Source organism: Electrophorus electricus, chromosome 1 (genome assembly GCF_041902795.1).
Source record: "Electrophorus electricus isolate QZ-2024a chromosome 1, ASM4190279v1, whole genome shotgun sequence".
NCBI lineage: Eukaryota > Metazoa > Chordata > Actinopteri > Gymnotiformes > Gymnotidae > Electrophorus > Electrophorus electricus.
In genome coordinates this window covers 18,886,672-18,908,134 of record NC_137497.1, presented here as the reverse complement: position 1 = coordinate 18,908,134, position 21,463 = coordinate 18,886,672, and the positions used below count along the sequence as shown (strand labels likewise).

At 37.4% G+C, this 21,463-nt stretch overlaps 1 long non-coding RNA gene across 3 annotated transcripts; it reads right to left on the bottom strand.

Annotated features, from left to right (window-relative positions):
• Positions 1-3,308: 3,308 nt before the first annotated feature.
• LOC145657432 (uncharacterized) lies at positions 3,309-18,674 on the bottom strand. Of its 3 annotated transcripts, none has more exons than XR_014123087.1 (5): positions 18,571-18,674; positions 12,259-12,365; positions 8,872-8,979; positions 4,386-8,758; positions 3,309-4,131 (listed from the first exon to the last, which is right to left on the bottom strand). It is a non-coding gene; the product is annotated as an uncharacterized LOC145657432 (long non-coding RNA). The 3 variants fall into 3 exon arrangements; XR_014123085.1 differs by having other exon boundaries at positions 3,310-4,157; XR_014123086.1 differs by having other exon boundaries at positions 3,310-4,085.
• Between the last annotated feature and the right edge of the window lie 2,789 nt (positions 18,675-21,463).

Below are 21,463 nucleotides of genomic sequence, written 5' to 3'. Positions count from 1 at the left end.
CAGGTGCGCTGGGTGAATTTAATCAGTCATTTAAATCATTTTAATCATGTCATGTGGCCAGATAGTCAGACACCCTGTATTTCACACAGAAATGACCGACAGACAGGTCAACGAGCGGCTAGCTAGCTCAGGCGGTTCTGGCCGTTAACTTCACCCATTAAATCTAATTTTTACAGTAAAGTCCTGACATACCGAAACCGGGAATTAAAGCCAGAAAAAAAGAAGTTGACCGTAACTCTTAGCAAAAACTAATCGAAGGGAATTTTTTAAAAAGGGAGCTCGGCTTCACTTACTGCACGCTGTAAAGCAGTGAGAAGTGTGTCAAGGCAACAAGCAAATTGGAACAGACCGATGAGAGGACGCAAGTGTTCTGGAACATACTGGAACAAAATCAGGGTCAGTAGAATGGAGGTCGACATGTAGAGACGAACAGAGCCAGAACACGAAAGCAAAACACAATAACAAAGAGCAAATACACTGACAGAAACACAACTGGGATCAGGTTACATGGTAATAACCTGAGATAAAGAACACATGCTAGACGAACAGCAAACACGACAGGGCCTTAGTATAAATGGAGGCTTAGCACAATGAATACAGGCTGAGTGAACCAGAGACAAGATGAGAGAAACACAAATAATATATACACGAGATAACAAGGAACATAAACAAGAGTTAACAAAGAACAACTAGAAGCAGGAGAGAACAGGCGGAGCAGTCAAACAAGGGGAAGCAACAGAAAAATCAAAACAAATAAGTGCATGGAAAGAAAACCAAGAAGTAAAGCCAAAACAGAGCATGACAGGATTGATAAGGTGAACAAACTGACAGGGTGGGGCCAACTTTGACAATACAGAGTAATAATTGTGAGTCAGACATGCAGGAATATAGAGAATAATAAGGATTACTCAGATATGCAGAAATATACAGAGTAGCAATAATTACTCACACATGCAGGAAGATACATAGTAATAATAATTACTCAGACATACAGGTTCATATGTAGTAATAGTAAATACTCAGTCATGTAGGAAGAGTATATCAAAGTACAGCACTGAAAGCCCTGACCCTTATACCTAAAATGTTTGATGAAAGACATTTACAGCACAGTTGCCCAATGTTCCATCATCATCATCATCATCATCATCATCATCATCATCATCAACAGTATTTTTCCCCTCATTGAAGCACACTGGGATGTGACCCATCTTACATATGTAGTACAGACTTCATCCTGTATCTCACCATTACATATGTAGTACAGAACTCATCCTGTATCTCATCATTACATATGTAGGACAGACCTTATCCTGTATCTCCTCATCATTACACACAGACTATGAGGTCTGAGTTGCTGCTAGGTTGTTACCAAGTGGTTTTTACAGTCTTGATAGGTAGTTGCTATGGAGTCCAACATGGTTGCTAGGGTGTTACCAAGTGGTTGTTATGGCATTTTATTTGGCTTCTATAGATATCCAGATATTTGCTAGGGTGTTACCAAGTAGTTGCTATGGTGTTGCTATGTGGTTGCTATGGAGTTCGAAATTATTGCTATGGGATCCCAAGTGGTAGCTTAACTGTTACTAAGTGGTAGCCATGGTCTTGCTAGGTGGTTGCTATGAAGTCTCAAGTAGTTGATATGGAATTACCAAGTAGTTGCTAGGGTGTTACCAAGTGGTTGCTAGGGTTTTACCAAGTGGTTGCTATGGTCTTGCTAGGCAGTTTCTAGTGTCAGGTGGTTGCTAGAGTGTTGCTATGGCTGTGGAGTAGTTTAGCATGAGGGGGAATTTGGCTGTTGGGGTAATGTCCATTAGTCTAATGGTGTAATTGCTGTTGAGGGGTTATTAAGCTGTGGGGGAAGTTGTTGAGAGCAATTTGGCTGATGGGGGTAATTGTTAAGGGACTGTGGGGGTAATTTGTGGTGAAGGCTAATTGGCTGTGGGGTAGCTGAGGCTGAGGAGTTATTTAGCTGTTGGGCAGTTGTTTTTATGGTTTATTTAGGTGTGGAGGCAGTTGTGCTTGAGGGTTATATGGAGGTGGTGGTAGTTTGTGTTGGGGTAATTGGCTATGGGGTAGCTGAGTATAAGGGGTTATTTAGCTACTGGGTTAGTTATTTTTGAGAGGTAATTGCCTGTGGCATAGTTCATGTTGAGGGGTTATTTAGCCGAGGGGTAGTTGTGCTCGAGGGCTGTTTAGCTGTGAAAATAATAAGGGTTGTGTGGTAGTTGAGGGTGAGGGGTTGTGACTGGCTGTGTGGTAACTGAGGTTGAGGAGTTGATTAGCTGTCCCTATAGTACTGGCTGAGGGAGTGAGGGAGAGGGTCTGTGCTGGTTAAGTGAAAATTAAATCATGTTTAATTATGTTAAACGCTTTTTGAAATGAATTGAAATTTCATTACATTTAATGAATAAAGTGTGAGAAAGCTCAACACAAAGATAAATGTTGTAACTTGACAAAACAAAAATATTTTGAGGAATGAGAAATTAAAAATGAGGAACTTTATATTTAGATATAAAGAGCGAAATGCTCTGTCTATTATAACTGGTATCTTAGCCTAGCCAGCTAACTTAGCCAGCTCGTTAGCTAACGTACCTCAAGAAAGGTAGCTAAGATAGTTAGCCAGCTAGCTAAATTACTTTAACTGGCCAGCTGTATATTTTAACTTGCGTAACGGAAAAAATGAGCACAAATAGCAAATATTGTAGCTAGTTAGTTGTCACAAAATAGTGGCAGAAAACTCCTAGCTAACTGTATTAGCTAGCTGTGTAAGCTAGTTAGCCTGATAAATTTGTGTATGTTTGGTCCAGGGTTTGCTTTATTCAGCTACAGTCTTATTTGGTTAAGTTAGCTAGCTGGCTAACTAATGATGCCTAATGCCACCTAAAAATTACTGTGGATGTCAAGGGGGGTATAGGTGTCTGCTTGCATATTGTTTACCAAGAGCTTGGTAGGCGAGCTAATTAGTCACCTGACAACTGGCCATTTAGCAGCTAAATTTAGGCCTGTGAGTGGTAGCAAACGTCTGAGGCATTTTAGTGAGTTGTTTGGTCCTATAAATGTTGATGATTAATTTTATTTTGCAACGAGAAATGTTGTGTTCATTTCGTGTTAAACAATTTTGTGTTCCCGGTCAGAAATAACCATTCCACAAAGACTCACCATACAAAACTGTAATAATACATATTATCACTACTTGTTGTGTTAGATTTTTTAATTAACTTAAGTTCTAGTGAATATTACAAGTTTTGAACTTTTATATGTTTTTAGTGGCTTGTGTGCCTCATTGATTTGAGCTTATACACTTGAAAGCAAGTTCTAAAAAGCAATTTCTGGATTATTTTGAGTATAAGAAATAATCAGATGACACATGGTATACTATTTATTACAGAGTACTTTGGGTCAGAGTTATCAAGGACATTTGCTTTGAAACCTTTAAAAATTTTTATATATCACAAAAAGTGTAACACGTGTTGTGTTCCCGGTCAAAAGGGACCATGAATATTTTAATTGTGTACAAAGGAAATTATCCCAAAACTGCACTTGACAATTTCACAATATTCCAAGATCAATGTCTTCATACATTAACGAATAACTAACAAGAACAATAACATGTTAACCAGTCTATCAGATGTGTTTTTGCCTGATAACAGAAAAAAAACTGTCAACTGATAACAAAATCAGGCTTCTAAATGTGGTGGATTGTGTTGACTCAAACTTCAGTGGTGTTTTTTTGCTCATGAACATGTTGGACAATATGCGCAGGTTGTTGCATGTCTCTTGCAAAGATATGCATTGCATTTATGGCATGTTATGCTTGTTTTGACATTTCTTGGTGCACACAGACTGCACCTCTTCCTCTTATCCCCTCTTTCTTGTAGCAAGTGATCTTGCTTCTTGCTCCTGGATCTATGTTACCAATGCGGCTGAGGCTGGCATTCGGGGAAGGTGCTGGCGTTGTTGAATGTAAGGTGCCCACATAGTTTTCCCCAACTCCTCCAGAAATAGCCTCCTCTTGAAAAATTTCCCCTGCTTCCATCCTGGATTCACCTCCATCCACACCACAAATGCGTTGTAAGATGACACATCTAATATGTTGAAAAATAATATCATCGGCCAATGTGCTGTCTTCCTCTGAAAAGAGTATGTGCCAGTAACTTCTAAAGGTGCAAAAAGTGCATAAAATCCTGAGTACATACAACTAATATCTTATGTTTTGCATGATGCATCAGGACATCACATCTAACAATCCAATCTAAAACATGTTTGCATATTCAAATGGATACAACTGATTCTGTGCTGTTCCTAAATTTTGTTCTCCACAAAAATAAACTCAGTTCAAACAAAACTGATGATAGAGAAGTACATGAAAATCAAAATCAACATACCTTATCAAGGTTGTCGACTCTGCCTTTGTTCCTGTTGTAATCCAGGATGGTATTGGGTTTCTTGTCCTCCCTGGTGCGCACAGCTGCATCCCTGTGCAGAGTTGTCATCAGGAGTACATTTTTCCTTTTCTTCGGAGAGTAGGATACAAGGGTGTGAGTATTGGTGACGGCAGATCTGAAGGAAAAATAATCTCTGTCCTGTGTAACAAGTAAGGCGGGAGGCAGCTCTGGCTTGTTTCTTCTGATCGTCCCCACCATGGTGATTTTTTTTTTTTGGAGCAGCTCCTCACCAAGAGCGTAGGAGGTGAAGAAATTATCATGTTATGTTGTGTCTCTTGAGACCTGCAGTCATCTCCAGAACCACATGCTTCCCTTGGTTCTTTTCAGGAACACCATCTGCAGGTTTCCCAGTATAGACCTGCATTTTCCAGGCATAACTTGTCCTGGCATCACACATTGCCCATATCTTTATGCCATATTTAGATGGCTTGCTTGGCATATACAGCTTGACAGGGCAGCGTCCCCTAAAAGCGACAAGATGCTCATCTACTGTGACGTTTGGACTTGGGTTATAGATGAGTGTCAGACGCTCCACCCACTTTGGTGGGTGGGTGGGTGTGTGTGTGCGCACATGCATGCTTGTGTGTGTGCGTGTGTGTGTGTGTGTGTGTGTGTGTGTGTGCGCGCACATGTGTGCTTGTGTGTGTGCGTGTGTCCATCTGACAAATGAGGTTGTACCTGAGCCTATTCATAAGATTGACAAGTGGGCCTAATTATGTAGTGTATAGAGTGACCTTAGTATGACATGATGGAAATTAATGTTTCTGTACTCATGCTTGTTTACAGGTTGTCATTACACCTGCAATCAGTAGACGTTCAAGATTTAATAAATGAACCTATTTGTGTATATGGAAGCAGCAGACAGCTCACTTGTTCTTTCAATAACTGTTCAAAATGCACTCTTAATATAAAGCAGGGTCATATGACTTGAAAGATATCACAAAAAATGTTTACAAGCCAGTATCGTTTAGTTGAGACTTTGTTTGCAAGATAAAAGAAGCGTTTTCTGAGACATTTTATAAGTTTAAATATTTTGCTTTTGTGTCTGTATGTCCATAAGTCTATGTCAGATCCATTAAAAGTGAGTAAACATTTATTAAAAACTGCCATTTCTGCATAACTGGAGTGGTTCTGAAATTACTGATGTTGTCCATTATTTGGAAATATCAGTAAACTTGAATTAATTTGTAAATTGGCAAAATTAACAATACATATATGAACCTGAAGTGCTTTTTTCATATAGATAATCATTGTTGTGCAGAATACAAAGAGTTAGCTGTCCACCTATAAAACAGAAACAGACCAATGGATACTGACTTGACTTTCACTCCGTGCAAGACATGTTAGTCAGTCGGCTAACTTCAGTATGTATGTACAACTTGTCATATGTCATTGGATTTTGTTAAACACATGTAATGTACATATTTGCTGCTAATAAAAGGGTCAACACAATAAGAACATATTAATTAATTACAGTTAATTCATAACATAATTATAACATTTTGGCCCACATCCAAGTTCCACTCTAGGCAGCACTTTAGCATGAGTATTACTGACATTGACCTCTCTATTTTCACATGAACGTCTGTATTTGATAGAGACTATAATGAACTTCTATAAGTCACCAAATGCTGTAAATGTACAATGATGTCCACATTTGTGTTTCTGTAGGTTCAGATTATCTCACATCACCTCTAAGTAAGTTAAATAATTAAATTTGTGGCTTGGCCTTTGTTTCCTCTTAAATACTTCATAAAACTGGCATTGGTTTTTACCATCTAAATCATAACCTTCTGTATTCAGCGACTAGAGCAACTGCAGCCAGTCAGAATCTAAAGTGATTTAAATGAAGTAAATGACAAACATTTCTTTGAAATATTTCTACAATGACACCATAATGTGGGGAAATTATTTCTCTTATTCAGTGACATTAGAAAAAAGACAAATTACAGGTATAGAAACATTGAGTGTAACTGGTTATGAAAGGGTGCAATTTGGTGACATTATATTTAAAGCCAACTACAATATGTCTCAACAGCTAAAAATCCTCCCATCCTCAACTACTCCACAGCAAATTACATTTCATGTTTAAATAGCATTTAACAGTAATTAAGGATTTCAGCATTATTGCAGGATTACATTTAACATTTAATCATTGACATCGTGTGATGTAGAGTAGATTTTAAAATCAGTTTATTCTTTTTTTATATGACAAATGATGGATTATTAGTATAATAAATGTGGCTGCTAGGGTGTTGCTAGGGTAAATGTTGAGAGATTTTGCTGTGGGGGTAATTTTGGTTGAGGGTTCTTTGGCTGTGGGGTAGATGAGGATGAGGGGTTGTTTACTATTAACACCATAAATACTATGAAATGTTGTTAAATGCAGTTTGCATGTAAAATGGAATCCTGAAATATCGTTGAGCTGTTAAGCCATTCCCACGTAGTTGTTATGTGCATGCCAGGGTGTTACCAAGTGGTTGCTAAGGGGTCCCAAGTGGTTGCTAGGGAATTACCAAGTGGTTGCTTTTGGGGTGCCATATGGTTGTTATCATCTTGCTAGGTGGGTGCTAGAGTGTTGCTACAGCTGTGGGGTAGTTGGAGTAGTTTGAGGGGGTATTTAGCTGTTTGGTTAGTTGTGGTTGAGGGCTGTTAGTCTAAAGGGGTAATTGTTGTTTAGGGGTATTAAAGTGCGTGAGAAGTGGTTGAGGGCAATTTGGCTGATGGCGTAGCTGTTGTGAGGCCGATGGTGGGCTATTTGGCTTTTGGGGGTGTTTAGGTTTGAGGGATAATGGCACCAAAGGAAACAAAGAAGCAACTCTGAAAGTTCTCTGAGAAAAGAAGTGGCAGAGAAAGAACGGAAAGCTTTTACCATGAAAAAAGTCTGAAGGAAGCACATGACCGCACCCCTCTTATGATTTTAATAATTTTTGGATAATGGGAAAATGTTTTAAATGATAGCCTTTGTGTTGAACCATAGGGGAGAAATATTATGAATTTAATAAATTAGGTATCTAGAATGGTTCGGTCTAAGGGTCGAAGATTAAATATAAAGAGTGGCATTGGAATGCAAGAGAGATGCGTTGATTGAATGCCATAATTGGGAGCCTGTTAAATTGCCTTATTTTGGGTTAATCTGTGTTGGCGTGGATTACTGGATTTCTTTTTTTGTTGTTATTTTTTGGAATACATTTTTTTTTGCCTGCTTATGGCATCATGGCCCTGTCACTGGTCCTTTTGAGGAAAATAAATCTCCCTTATTGGCTTAATTACTATGGGAATCGCGCTCTGTTTGATTTCACCCCACTATCCTGTTACACACACACACACACACACACACACACACACACACACACACACACACACTACACTTCTCTCTCACACACACACATACTATACCTGGTTCTCACATACTGACACACACACACACACACACACACACACACACACACACCTGTCCGTCAGGAACTACACAAAAACACACAGACACACACACACATCCTTCAGCAACTACACAAACATACCACACACATATCACACCTGTCCTTCAGGAATTACACACACACACACACACACACACACACACACCTGTCCTTCAGCAACACAAATATCCCACACACACACACACACACATCACACCTCTCCTTAAGCAACTACACAATCATACCACTCACACACACCACACCTCTCCTTCAGCAAGACCATCAAACAAACCACACACACACACCACACCTGTCTTTCAGAGACTACACAAACATACCACACACACACACACCTGTCCTTCAGCAACACAAACATACCACACACACATCACACCTGTCTGTCAGCAACTACACAAACATACCACACACACACACACACACACACACACACACACCTGTCCTTTAGCTAGACCATCGAACCAAACACACACACACACACACACACACACACACACACACACACACACACACACACACACACACACACACACATAGACCACACCTGCCCTTCAGCAACTACACAAACATACCACACTCCTTTTCTCCTAAAACTAAAACACACCTGTGGTGAACCCCTCTTATTAGTTTGTCCTGTAGAATGGTGATATTGTTTACTTGGGTATGATTGTTGTAATATTGGGGGGAACATCACTCCCTCAGACACTGGGAGGAGCACATCTACCCCACTTATGAAAGAATCTGAGTGTGTAATGTGTGATTCACTGTAGGACTGAGGGCACAGGTCCACTGCTGAATACAGGAGGAGGCTCCATGGACCAGTCACTCTTCACAGACACACAGCTGGGTGTTGGAGACTCTGCTCTCTTTACCCTGATGAAGATGAGGAAAGTGTTGAGTAATTACATCCTTCACTACATCTCATTTATCCTGAATATTCCCTCTTCCTGTTTCCTCAGATTAGGTGCTGATGGAAAGCTCCTCACTTTGGGTCAGAGGTTCCTCCTCCACTGCTGGAGTTATGAGGCTCCATCATGGAGTTGTTCCTCTTCACACACACACAGCTGGACACTGGAGATGCTGCTCTCTGCTCCCTGTCAACAGTTCATACACACAGAGTGAATCACACTGAATCAATGCCTGATAAAACTCACATCAACATATTAAAAATAAAACACATGATGTGAAACATGAACCATACGTAAACACTGATATTAACAGGGTGGGTGGAGAACTGAAACAGTGATGATGACAGAATACTGAACAGACTGTTATGGCTTCATTAAAATATTCCACTGAATAACTGTTATGGCTTCATTAAAATATTCCACTGAATACACAAAAACAGTTATACACACAAAAGTTATTCTTAATGAATTTAGAATTAACATTATACCCATAAAGCTGTGCACCATCATTTGTTTTATGTCACAATATTTCAAACATTTTAAATCATAAATCTCCATGATGCCCAATCAGACATTCCAAAGGTCCTCAAAGTGCCACAGAGGAAGATGGAGGCGTTTTCTGAGAGGTTCTACTGTACTGTTTTCACACAGTGGGAAACTGGAATCTGAATGCTTTCAAATGTATTTATTAGGGCTGTCAGCCTTAACACTCATGATCAATTTAAAAACATTAACGTTTTGGTTTTTTACACAAATGAACCATATTTCCAAGTTTGACCCCAGCGTCTTCCCATAAATCCCGCATGGATTTTTACCAGGCTGAATTACTGACAAGAGTGACCACGGATAATACGATGACTGAGGAGACAACATCCGTTGTGCTGAATGGCAGCTTCCTTGTTATTCAATTAATCTGAGATGTTAAAGAACAAATGGAATCCTTAAACCAGTGTATCATGCATTCATTTATTCCAACACTACACATGTATTTGTTTTATCCCCCAAAATACAAGTAAATACTAGTATTGTAATACTGTATTAAAATGTTAAACTTCATGATTAATAATGATAATCTATTTTTATTGATTAACTTGATTAATTTTTTAATTAATTGGCACCACTAGTATTAATGAATTAATATTATATATATTTGTCCTTAATCAGTCTACATCAGCTGTTCACTACATTTACAGTACACTATAGGTGGTGGTATCTTTGTCCTAATACATAAAGGAAGTACATCTGCCAGCTGATATGAAACAGTATTACCAGAGGAGAAATATGCTAAAACATGAAAGTGAAACTAAACCTATACAGAGAGCACATGGAGTAGCATGCCTGCTTGTTAGTAACTGTAAACATCAACTAACATTTTTTTTTTATCACAAAACACCAATATGAAAAGAAGATGCCTGACTTACATTTTATCAATAACACAGAGTCTCTGAGTTTAGCACAGAGTTTTACTGTGTGGGAAACACTCAGCACTGCTTCCTGCAAGAAATGACGTCTGAACTCATGCAACCATACAACCGATATATTTAGCCAATTACACAGAGTTTAACTGGATATTTGACCAATATCTTTAGCTAATGACACAACATTAATCTGGATAATCGATTGATATATTTAGCCAACGACACAAAGTTTAACTGGATAAATGTATTATAAGGAAAAAATGTAATTCAATAATATTCACTCATAATTCTTCCAACACTTCTGGGCCTTTAGAACAGAAGCAATCTGTCAATGATCTCCACAGTGACCACTTTTCCTGATAATTCTATTCTGTGAAACAACAAAATCTAAACTACTTTGCCTGGATATTATTGTGGTGGGTTATGCCAGGTTATCAATACATAAGATCAATAAATATTTCAGACCAATCACCACACAACAAACAAAGAAACAAAAGATGTTTCTGTGTTTAGTTGTGTTCTGTAAGGCATTTCAAATTCTAGGTATTTCAGTTTCATGTGTAAGACATGAAATTTAGAAAGATAATCTATTAACAACCAGTATGTTTACTGAGATAAATAACCACATGGGTTGTGTGGGTTCACATGTACTCTATAGGTTTGTGTGGGTTCACATGTACTCTGTAGGGTTGTGTGGGTTCACATGTACTCTGCAGCATTGTGTGGGTTCACATGAACTCTGTAGGGTTGTCTGGGTTCCCATGTACTCTGTAGGGTTGTCTGGGTTCCCATGTACTCTGTAGGGTTGTGTGGGTGCACATGTACTCTGTAGTCTATGAAGTGCAGACCTATTTAGTGAATTGTCTGCGTGGAACAGGTTTTATCTACAGCAGAAGGAAGTGTTGTGAATGTAGATAATTATGATTATGGATAATGAAGATCAATAAAGTAAAGTAAAGGAACAATTTATATATTTATTATTATTTATATTTATATTATAAAATATTAGTTGTTATGCTGTTTTGTGGCTTCTTCTCTTCCCAAATTACCTCCTCAGTCTTGGAAAAGATTCATTCACATAGTACACTTTTTGCTGGTATGCACAGGTATTTTTACCATTATATAAATGTGTGGATATACAGCACATCACTCCTGTCAGTAAACCAGAGGATCTCTCTCTACACACACTTTCTATATATTAATGTCACTGTATCTATCCTACCTACTGCTCACTGGATGTCTCTCATTAGCCTATCAGTCAATATGTCCCATCAATAACCTTCTATCTAGACAAGACTGAATCTCTCCATCTCTCAAATTCTCTATTCTCACAAAATCCTCAAAGTTGGGGTGTGTTTTCTTGACTTATAAGCATTCATAGAGTTTGTGACTGAGACAGATGTGTGATCAGGTTTGTTTCAGACACTGTCAGTCAAAGACAGGAGCGGCAGGTTCTGTATCACACCTGTAGAAACACAAGCTTCGTTTAGCCGTGGTCACGTGACATGGCCGTTTTGAGCCACACTTCAGATCAGTGTTTCAAAACGCTGCGCTTCAGAAACTCCAAACAAGCTTAGAAACGCCAGTGTCGACCGTGCCATCCCAAACTATAGTTAATAATAGAGATAATTAACTATACAGGGAATCTGAACTGTCCACTGAGGATTTGGACAACACTACAAAACGTCTGAAACTGAACAGAAAACTACCTGTAAAAAACAAACGTTACAGTAGCAACTTTGAGTTTAGGCCAGAAGACTTTCAACTGGGACCATTTGGAAATATCACTGACTAACTAAGAGCTTGAAATCGAGTTTTACAATAACTGACAATATATATCTGGCCCCTTTAAATTATTTTAAATATATCTACGCAATCGTACTGGGCGTTAGCCATTTTAGTTGCATAACTTCCCCAGGACTTTAATCTTTACATTTAATCCGCCTTTGGCTTGACCTACGAATTAACCTAAACAGAACTATGTACTTACAAAACACGCTGTTTAAACTGCACCGACATCGCATTTTTACAAATAGAATTAACTTACCGTGAAATTTTAAACGCTCGTATATTCAATACGCTCAACCTTCAACAACGGCGACTGCTCAGAAAATACTTTCGTTTTCTTGAGAAAGGTGAAAAGTACAGGAACACCTGTGGGTAAGAGGAGGGCGGAGCACATGTCAATCATTTTCGACTGAAGACAATTACACAACCGAGTTCTTATAACAGTCATTCTTATTAAGTTAATCAGCAGGCAAAGTTAGCTGTCCATCATTTTGCTGCAGCCAATCATACAGTAGTCTATACAGCCAATGGTTTCACAGTCCCTCCTACACGGATTTGTTTTGCGGCTGCGCTGAGAGTAAATCTCCACTATGTCGGCACGTTGAAACACTTCGGAACTTAACAAACCACTTTGTTTGTAGATCCAAGACAACAGTAAGAATAAATAACAACTGCATCACTGGCAGTGCTCTTCCATTAGAAGAAGGAACCAAACATGTTCCTCATCATATGAAAACTGGATTAATGAAGTGAGCCATCTACGATTGTGTTAAGAATATGGAAAGCCAAAGTGGTCAAACTTCACCTGAAACAACGCATTTTGTTTGTAAAACGGCGAAAAAAGCGGCATTTTGGACGTTTTATGATCGCAAAGTACAGCGTTGTTTTTCTCTATTTTTATGGTTTACGGTTTTTGCAGCATATTTACAGCGTAGAGAAAAATAACACTGTTTGTATGTCAGTTTAAAACGCCATAAAAAGCACTGCTTTAAGTGTTCTAAAACGATCTTAATCAGCTGATTCACCAGTGCTCAAGTTTGTTTATTTTTGGGATTCACATATGTGTTTATTCACTCTATAATTTATTAATTCATACAGTTATTAGCTAACTAGCTAGCTAGAAGTTTATTAGAATGACTAGTTGTGACCATGGTTAGGTACTTCGGACATTGCACTTTAAATGGGCAAGTACTTTAAAACAATTTTTTTTTTGCTTTGTGTATTTAGTACAAATACACAGTACTGTACTGCAGTTTATCTGAATGCTGCTAAATAGACCGGCTGTGCTTGTTTCTGTAGACATCATGGATTTTTAGCTCGCTATTTAGGTGTAATGCTTAAGTACTCACATATGTACTTAATCTCATATTATACTTGTGTAATATTGTATAAGTTTATACAGTTTAGTAGAATTGTACTAATATAGCAAAGCCCCTAAAAGTAAGATTTTACTTAATTCTGGGTTTGATTTTATGAACATTTGGTAAAAATTTCATAGAGCAACATTTCTTCTTGGGCTATGCCCCGGTTCGCTTCATAGTATAGACTCACACTAGATCGTAACTGTATTCACGACAGGGTGCATGTGGGTACTTAAAAAGTCTTAATTTATCTGAAATGACATTTTACAAATTTAATGAACTGATAAGTCTTCAATTGTCTTAAATTTTATGCTTCACTGTCATTCAAATATGTAAAATAAATTCCAATGACTAACACGGCTATTTCTTAGTTGCCCAGTCACCCAATGTAAATCTGAAAACTCTCTAGTGAAGACAACAAGTGACATTTGATATACTGGTTAAGAAATTTGATATAACTGGTTAAGAGATTTGTAGTCTAAATTTGTTTCAATAATTAATCATATGTCAGGGAGTAAAACATTCTCACTTCCTCACTGCACCTGGAGAAGACAGCTAGGAAACAGGAATCATTAGTCAAGCTTTAATATTATCAGAGGAGGAAATCACTCTCTCAACTGACGTAGCTAAGACATTTTTTTTTACCATGACTTAATATTTCTACCTTGTTAGAAATGTGGATATACTGTCCTTGCCAACATTTTCTCCCAGCTGACATGATGCTTATAGATTAGAGTTTAGTCTTTCAGCACTCTAGCTAGATAGTTTGATAGATTACTTAACTGATTATGTCCATCTAGATGAGGAGAAATCTGAGTAGATTTTTAATTTTAATCAAATAACATTTTTTGGTCTTGTTCAATCTGGTTGGCATATACACCATCAAATGGAATTATGAAGCTATCTAGCTAGATAACTAACATTACCAAACTCAAGTCCAAGTGAATAGCAAGCTGTCTTGGATCTCTACAGGAAATTCTAGACAGACTGATTCAATTTAACATTGTCCATCTCAAAATGTTCCACTCAATTTATAATTGTGTAACTTTCTACATATTTTGTGAATATAGTTTGAAATCCCCTCAGAAATCAGCTTGTTAGCTCCAGCTTTATCTAGCTAGCTACATCTGAACATTACAGGGAAGTAACAGCTCTGCTCTCACTAGCAAAATACTGGAAGAAAGAAAGATAGATCATTTGTTTTAGCTTCTGTCTTCTGTCTTCATTGCTTACAACATCCTGCTATCATTTATGTAGAAAGTGCCTACTTTAACTAGTTTATTTTTTTCCTGTCAGTTTCTTGACCACTTGGTTTATTTGGTTTTCTTATGTCTCTTCAAAATGATAAAGCTCCTCAACATTAGTCTGAAAGTATGTTTCTCAATTACCATGTTAAAGTTATTCAAAATAACTTTATTTTTGTATATCCTTACTGCAAATTTGGTTTTAAATGACACTGGAAGTAGCATTAAAAGTTTTGAAATGTCTTAAATCTGACTTGGGGGTGCCTGCAGACTGTGTCTCTGTGTGTGTGTGTGTGTGTGTGTGTGTGTGTTTGTAAGGGTTGGTGTCAGGCTGATGCCCCCTCCGGCCACCAGAGGGAGGGCTTGAGTCAGGTACACCACTAATCAGGTTTAACACCCAACAGCTGGGCTAGACCTTATATAAGCCCAGTGACCCAGTCATTCAGTGCTGGGTCTTTGCCAAAGTTTTGAGCCAAGCTTCTAGCTGGTAGCTTTGTCCTTAATCAGTGTACATCAGTAGTTCACTACATTTACAGTACACTATAGGTGGTGGTATCTTTGCCGTTAATCAATGTACATCAGTAGTTCACTACATTTACAGTACACTATAGGTGGTGGTACTGTTGTCCTTAATCAGTATACCTCAGTTGTTCACTACATTTACAGTACACTATAGGTGGTGGTATCTTTGCCCTTAATCAGTGGACATCAGTAGTTCACTACATTTACAGTACACTATAGGTGTGGTATCTTTGTCCTTAATCAGTGTACATCAGTTCACTACATTTACAGTATACTATAGGTGTGGTATCTTTGCCCTTAATCAGTGTACATCAGCTGTTCACTACATTTACAGTACACTGTAGGTGTGGTATCTTTGTCCTTAATCAGTGTACATCAGATCATTACATTTACAGTACACTATAGGTGTGGTATCTTTGTCCTTAATCAGTGTACATCAGCTGTTCACTATATTTTGTAACATTGAGTTGTAAGGAGGCAGACACGTGCGAAGAAGAGCAAGATTTATTAGGGGCAAATCCAAAATCATAGTCGTTAGGGTAGTCCAGGGTCATATTACCAACATGATCAATCAAAAGCAAACAGGGGAAACTCAGAGCTAAGAAACATCAAGGCTAGGACACGTGGAGTACAAACTTACAGGGATACAGAGATGGGCTCTTAAAAACATTCAGACATTAAACCAATCAAACACAATGAACCTAACACACGCATTCAAATAAACACAATCATTAAAATAAACAATATATAACCAAGACCAAGGGAACAAGACAGGGTTTAAATACATGAACTAAACGAGGGACAGGTGTGGAAAATCAAACGAGGGGCAGAGAAAACGAAACTACAGAATGGAACTAAAATACACAAGACGGAAAACACGGAACAGGGAAGCTGGGAGGGACTAATCATGACACATTTACAGTACACTACAGGTGGTGGAGGGAAAGTGAGGCTTTGTGAAATATTGAGATGTTCGAAGCAGTTGTGTCGAAAATAGTTTCAATGTTTCAAAAGTGTAGTAAAGACTACTGTAGGGAACTGGGATGACTGGCACAGGTTGGCTTTATACTGTGTTCAACCTGGTGTGTTGGCCAGACCACTTAAAGCCATACTGAGATCAAAGGTGTAATAACAGGCATGAACTTTGATGTTACAGAACTGTGAAGTAGAGAATAGGTTACCTAATATTATATGTTGTGAGATCAAATATGTGTCATCAACCTTTGGTCTAAGACACAAATACAGATATTACTTTAAATATCAATGTTGTTTGTAAATCACAACATGCACAATACACAAAAAAGGCTTTTACAGTCGATTTAAATATCTATACTACGATCAATATAACTGGTACTTGGGCCCCATCTAGCGGCAAATCTCTGGAACTGACTCAATGACTTGATAAAGAAATGCAGTGGCCATGACTAACATTGAAATCACTGATTCAACCTCCCAAACTCAAGGACTAATAGACAAAGGAAGTACAGCTGATATGAAACACAGCATTACCAGAGGAGAAATACACTAAAACATGAAAGTGAAACTAAACCTATATGGAAAGGCACAGGGAGTAATGTGCCTGCTTGTTAATAACTGTCAACTAACATTGTTTTTTCATCACAAAATATCAATATAAAAAGAAGATGCCTGACTTACATTTTATCAGTAACACAGAGTCTCTGGGTTTAACACAAACAGAGTTTTACTGTGTGGGAAACACTCAGCACCACAATAACTTTAGCCAATTATACAAAGTTTAACTGGATAATTCACTAATATCTTTAGCCAATGATGCAGAGTTTAACTGGATAATCGACCAACATCTTCAGCCAATGACACAAAGTTTAACTGGATAATCAACCAATATCTTTAACCAATGACATAACGTTTAACTGGATAAGTATATTATAAGGAACAACAAAAGTAAATAATATTCACGCAAAATTCTTCCAGCACTTATGGGCCTTTTGAACAGAAACATTCTGACATGATCTCCACAGTGACCACTTTTGCTAACATCTTAATAATTCTATTCTGTGAAACAACAATGTCTAAACTACTTTGCCTAGATATTATTCTGGTGGGTTATACCAGGTTATTGATACATATGATCAATAAATATTTAAAAGAAATTACCATACAACAACCTGTTTCTGTTGTGTTCTGTAAGGCATTTCAAATTCTTGGCATTTCAGTTTCATGTATAAGACATGACATTTAGAAAGATAATCTATTAACAAAATGCCACTATGTTTACTGGGATAAATAACCACATGGGATCTGTGGGTTTACATGAACTCTGTAGAATTCTGTGGCTTTGCATGAACTCTGTTGGGTTCTTTGGGTTCAGATGTGCTCTGTAATCTATGAAGTGCAGAACGATTTAATGAATTGTCTGTATGGAACAGGTTTCATAGTAAAATAAAGGAACAATGTCTCAAAATTATATATTTATTATTATATTTATATTATAAAATATTAGTTGTTATGCTGTTTTGGGGCTTCTTCTCTTCCCAAATTACCTCCTCAGTCTTGGAAAAGATTCATTCACATAGAACACATGTTGCTGGCATGCACAGGTGTTTTTACCATTATATAAATGTGTGGATATACAGCACATCACTCCTGTCAGTAAACCAGAGAATCTCTCTCTACACACACTTTCTATATATTAATGTCACTATATCTATCCTAACTACTGCTCACTGGATATCTCTCACTAGCCTATCAGTCAATATGTCCTATCAATAACCTTCTATCTAGACAACACTGAATCTCTCAGTCTCTCAAATTCTCTATTCTCACAAAACTCTCAAAGTTGGGGTGTGTTTTGTTGACTTGTAAGCATTCATAGAGTTTGTGACTGAGACAGATGTGTGATCAGGTTTGTTTCAGACACTGTCAGTCAAAGACAGGAGCGGCAGGTTCTGTATCACACCTGTAGAAACACAAGCTTTGTTTAGCCAAGGTCACGTGACATGGCCGTTTTGAGCCACACTTCGGATCAGTGTTTCAAAACGCTACGCTTCAGAAACTCGAAATAAGCGTAGAAACGCCAGTGTCGACCGTCCCATCCCAAACTATAGTTACTAATGCAGCCAATGAACTATACAGGGAATCTGACCTGTCCACTGAGGATTTGGACACAATAGCTGAAACTGAACAGAAAACTAACTGTAAAAAACTGACTTTACAGCAGCAACTTTGACTAGTTTCAGATGGGACCATTAGGAAATATCACTGACTAACTAAGACTTGTAATCGAGTTTTACAATAACTGACAATATATATCTGGCCCCTTTAAATTATTTTAAATATAGCTATGCAATCGTATTGGGCGTTAGCCATTTTAGTTGCGTAACTTCACCAGGACTTTAATCTTTACATTTAATCCACCTTTGGGTTGACCTACGAATTAACCTAAACACAGAACTATGTACTTACCAAACTTGTTGCTTTAAACTGCACCGACATCGCATTTTTACAAATAGAATGAATTTACCGTGAAATATTTTTAAACGCTCAACCTTCCACAACGGCGACTGTTCAGAAAATACTTTCGTTTTCTTGAGAAAGGTGAACTACATGAACACCTGTGGGTAAGAGGAGGGCGGAGCACATGTCAATCATTTTCGACTGAAGACAATGACACAATATTTTTATTAAGCCAATCAGCAGCCAAATTTAGCCATCCGTTATTTTGCTGCAGCCAATCACTGTATACAGTCTATACAGCCAATGGCTTCACAGTCCCTCCTACACGGACTTGTTTTACGGTTGCGCTGAGAGTAAATCTCCACTATGTCGGCACGTTGAAACACGTCGGAACTTAACAAACCACTTTGTAGATCTAACTTACAGATGACTGTAATTTAGATAATCAGCCTCACAATAAGCATGTAAGTGTGTGGACGTCCATAGCATGTTGTGCATATGACAAATAAAGAATCTTCTTAATGGCTGAATGCTGGACGTGTGTGTGTAAAAAATATTTGTTTACCTGTATTTGGTAAACCTGTATCAGAAAACTACATGAGGTACAGAAGACAGCCTAACAGTAAAAGAATAGCAGTAAATGTGTTTTAGCATTGCAGGTTACATGACAGTTGATCATTTACATTTTATATTAAATGAATTCCATGGAGAAGAGATAAAGATACAAGGCAACAGTAAGAATAAATAACAACTGCATCACTGGCAGTGCTCTTCCATTAGAAGAAGGAACCAAACATGTTCCTCATCATATGAAAACTGGATTAAAATATTAAGTGAACTATCTACGAGTGTTATGAATATGGAAAGCCAAAGTGGTCAAAGGTCACCTCAAACGAAACGCGTTTTGTTTGTAAAACGGCGAAGAAAAGCGGCATTTTGGACATATTATGTCGCAAAGTACGGCGATATTTTTCTCTATTTTTATGGTTTACGGTTTTTGTGGCAAATTTTACAACATAAAGAAAAATAACAGCGTTTGTATGTCAGTTTAAAACATCGTAAAAAGCACTGCTTTAAGTGTTCTAAAACGATTATACTCAGCTGATTAACCAGTGCTCAAGTTTGTTTATTTCTGGGATTCACATATGTGTTAATTCACCCAATAATTTATTAATTCATCCACTTATCAGCTAACTAACTAGCTAGAGGTTTAGTAGAATTATTAGTTGTGACCATGGTTAGGCACTTCAGACACTGTACTTTAAATGGGCAAGTACTTTAAAACATTTTTTTTGCTTTGTGTATTTAGTACAAATACACAGTACTGTACTGCAATTTATCTGAATGCTGCTAAACAGACCAGATGTGCTTGTTTCTGTAGACATCATGGATTTTTAGCTCGCTGTTTATATGTAATGCTTAAGTACTCACATATGTACTTAATCTCATATTATGATTGTGGAATACTGTAGAGGTTTATGCAGTTTAGTAGAATTGTACTAATATAGCAAAGCCCCTAAAAGTAAGATTTTACTTAATTCTGGGTTTGATTTTATGAACATTTGGTAAAAATTTCATAGAGCAACATTTCTTCTTGGGCTATGCCCCGGTTCGCTTCATAGTATAGACTCACACCAGATCGTAACTGTATTCACGACAGGGTGCATGTGGGTACTTAAAAAGTCTTAATTTATCTGAAATGACATTTTACAAATTTAATGAACTGATAAGTCTTCAATTGTCTTAAATTTTATGCTTCACTGTCATTCAAATATGTAAAATAAATTCCAATGACTAACATGGCTATTTCTTAGTTGCCCAGTCACCCAATGTAAATCTGAAAACTCTCTAGTGAAGACAACAAGTGACATTTGATATATTGGTTAAGAAATTTGATATAACTGATTAAGAGATTTGTAGTCTAAGTTTATTTCAATAATTAATCATATGTCAGGGAGTAAAACATTCTCACTTCCTCACTGCACCTGGAGAAGACAGCTAGGAAACAGGGATCATTAGTCAAGCTTTAATATTATCAGAGGAGGAAATCACTCTCTCAACTGAGGTAACTAAGACATTTTTAAAACTTTTTTTTTTTTACCATGACTTAATATTTCTACCTTGTTAGAAATGTGGATATACTGTCCTTGCCAACATTTTCTCCCAGCTGTCATGATGCTTATAGATTAGAGTTTAGTCCTTCAGCACTCTAGCTAGATCATTTTATGAATTACCTAACACTGATTATGTCCATCTGGATGAGGAGAAATGTGAGTAGATTTTTAATTTTAATCAAATAACATTTTTTGGTCTTGTTCAATCTGGTTGACATATACACCATCAAATGGAATTATGAAGCTATCTAGCTAGATAACTAACATTACCAAACTCAAGTCCAAGTGACTAGTAAGCTGTCTTGGATCTCTACAGGAAATTCTAGACAGACTGATACAATTTAACACTGTCCATCTCAAAATGTTTCACTCTATTTATAATTGTGTAACTTTCTACATATTTTGTGAATATGGTTTGAAATCCCCTCAGACATCAGCTTGTTAGCTCTAGCTTTATCTAGCTAGCTACATCTGAACATTACAGGGAAGTAACAGCTCTGCTCTCACTAGGAAAATACTGGAAGAAAGAAAGATAGATCATTTGTTTTAGCTTCTGTCTTCTGTCTTCATTGCTTACAATATCCTGCTATCATTTATGTAGAAAGTGCCTACTTTAACTAGTTTTTTTTTTCCTTGTCAGTTTCTTGACCACCTGGTTTATTTGGTGTTCTGATCTCTTCAAAATGATAAAGCTCCTCAACATTAGTCTGAAAGTATCAGTTTCTCAATTACCATGTTAAAGTTATTCAAAATAACTTTATTTTTGTATATCCTCACTGCAAATTTGG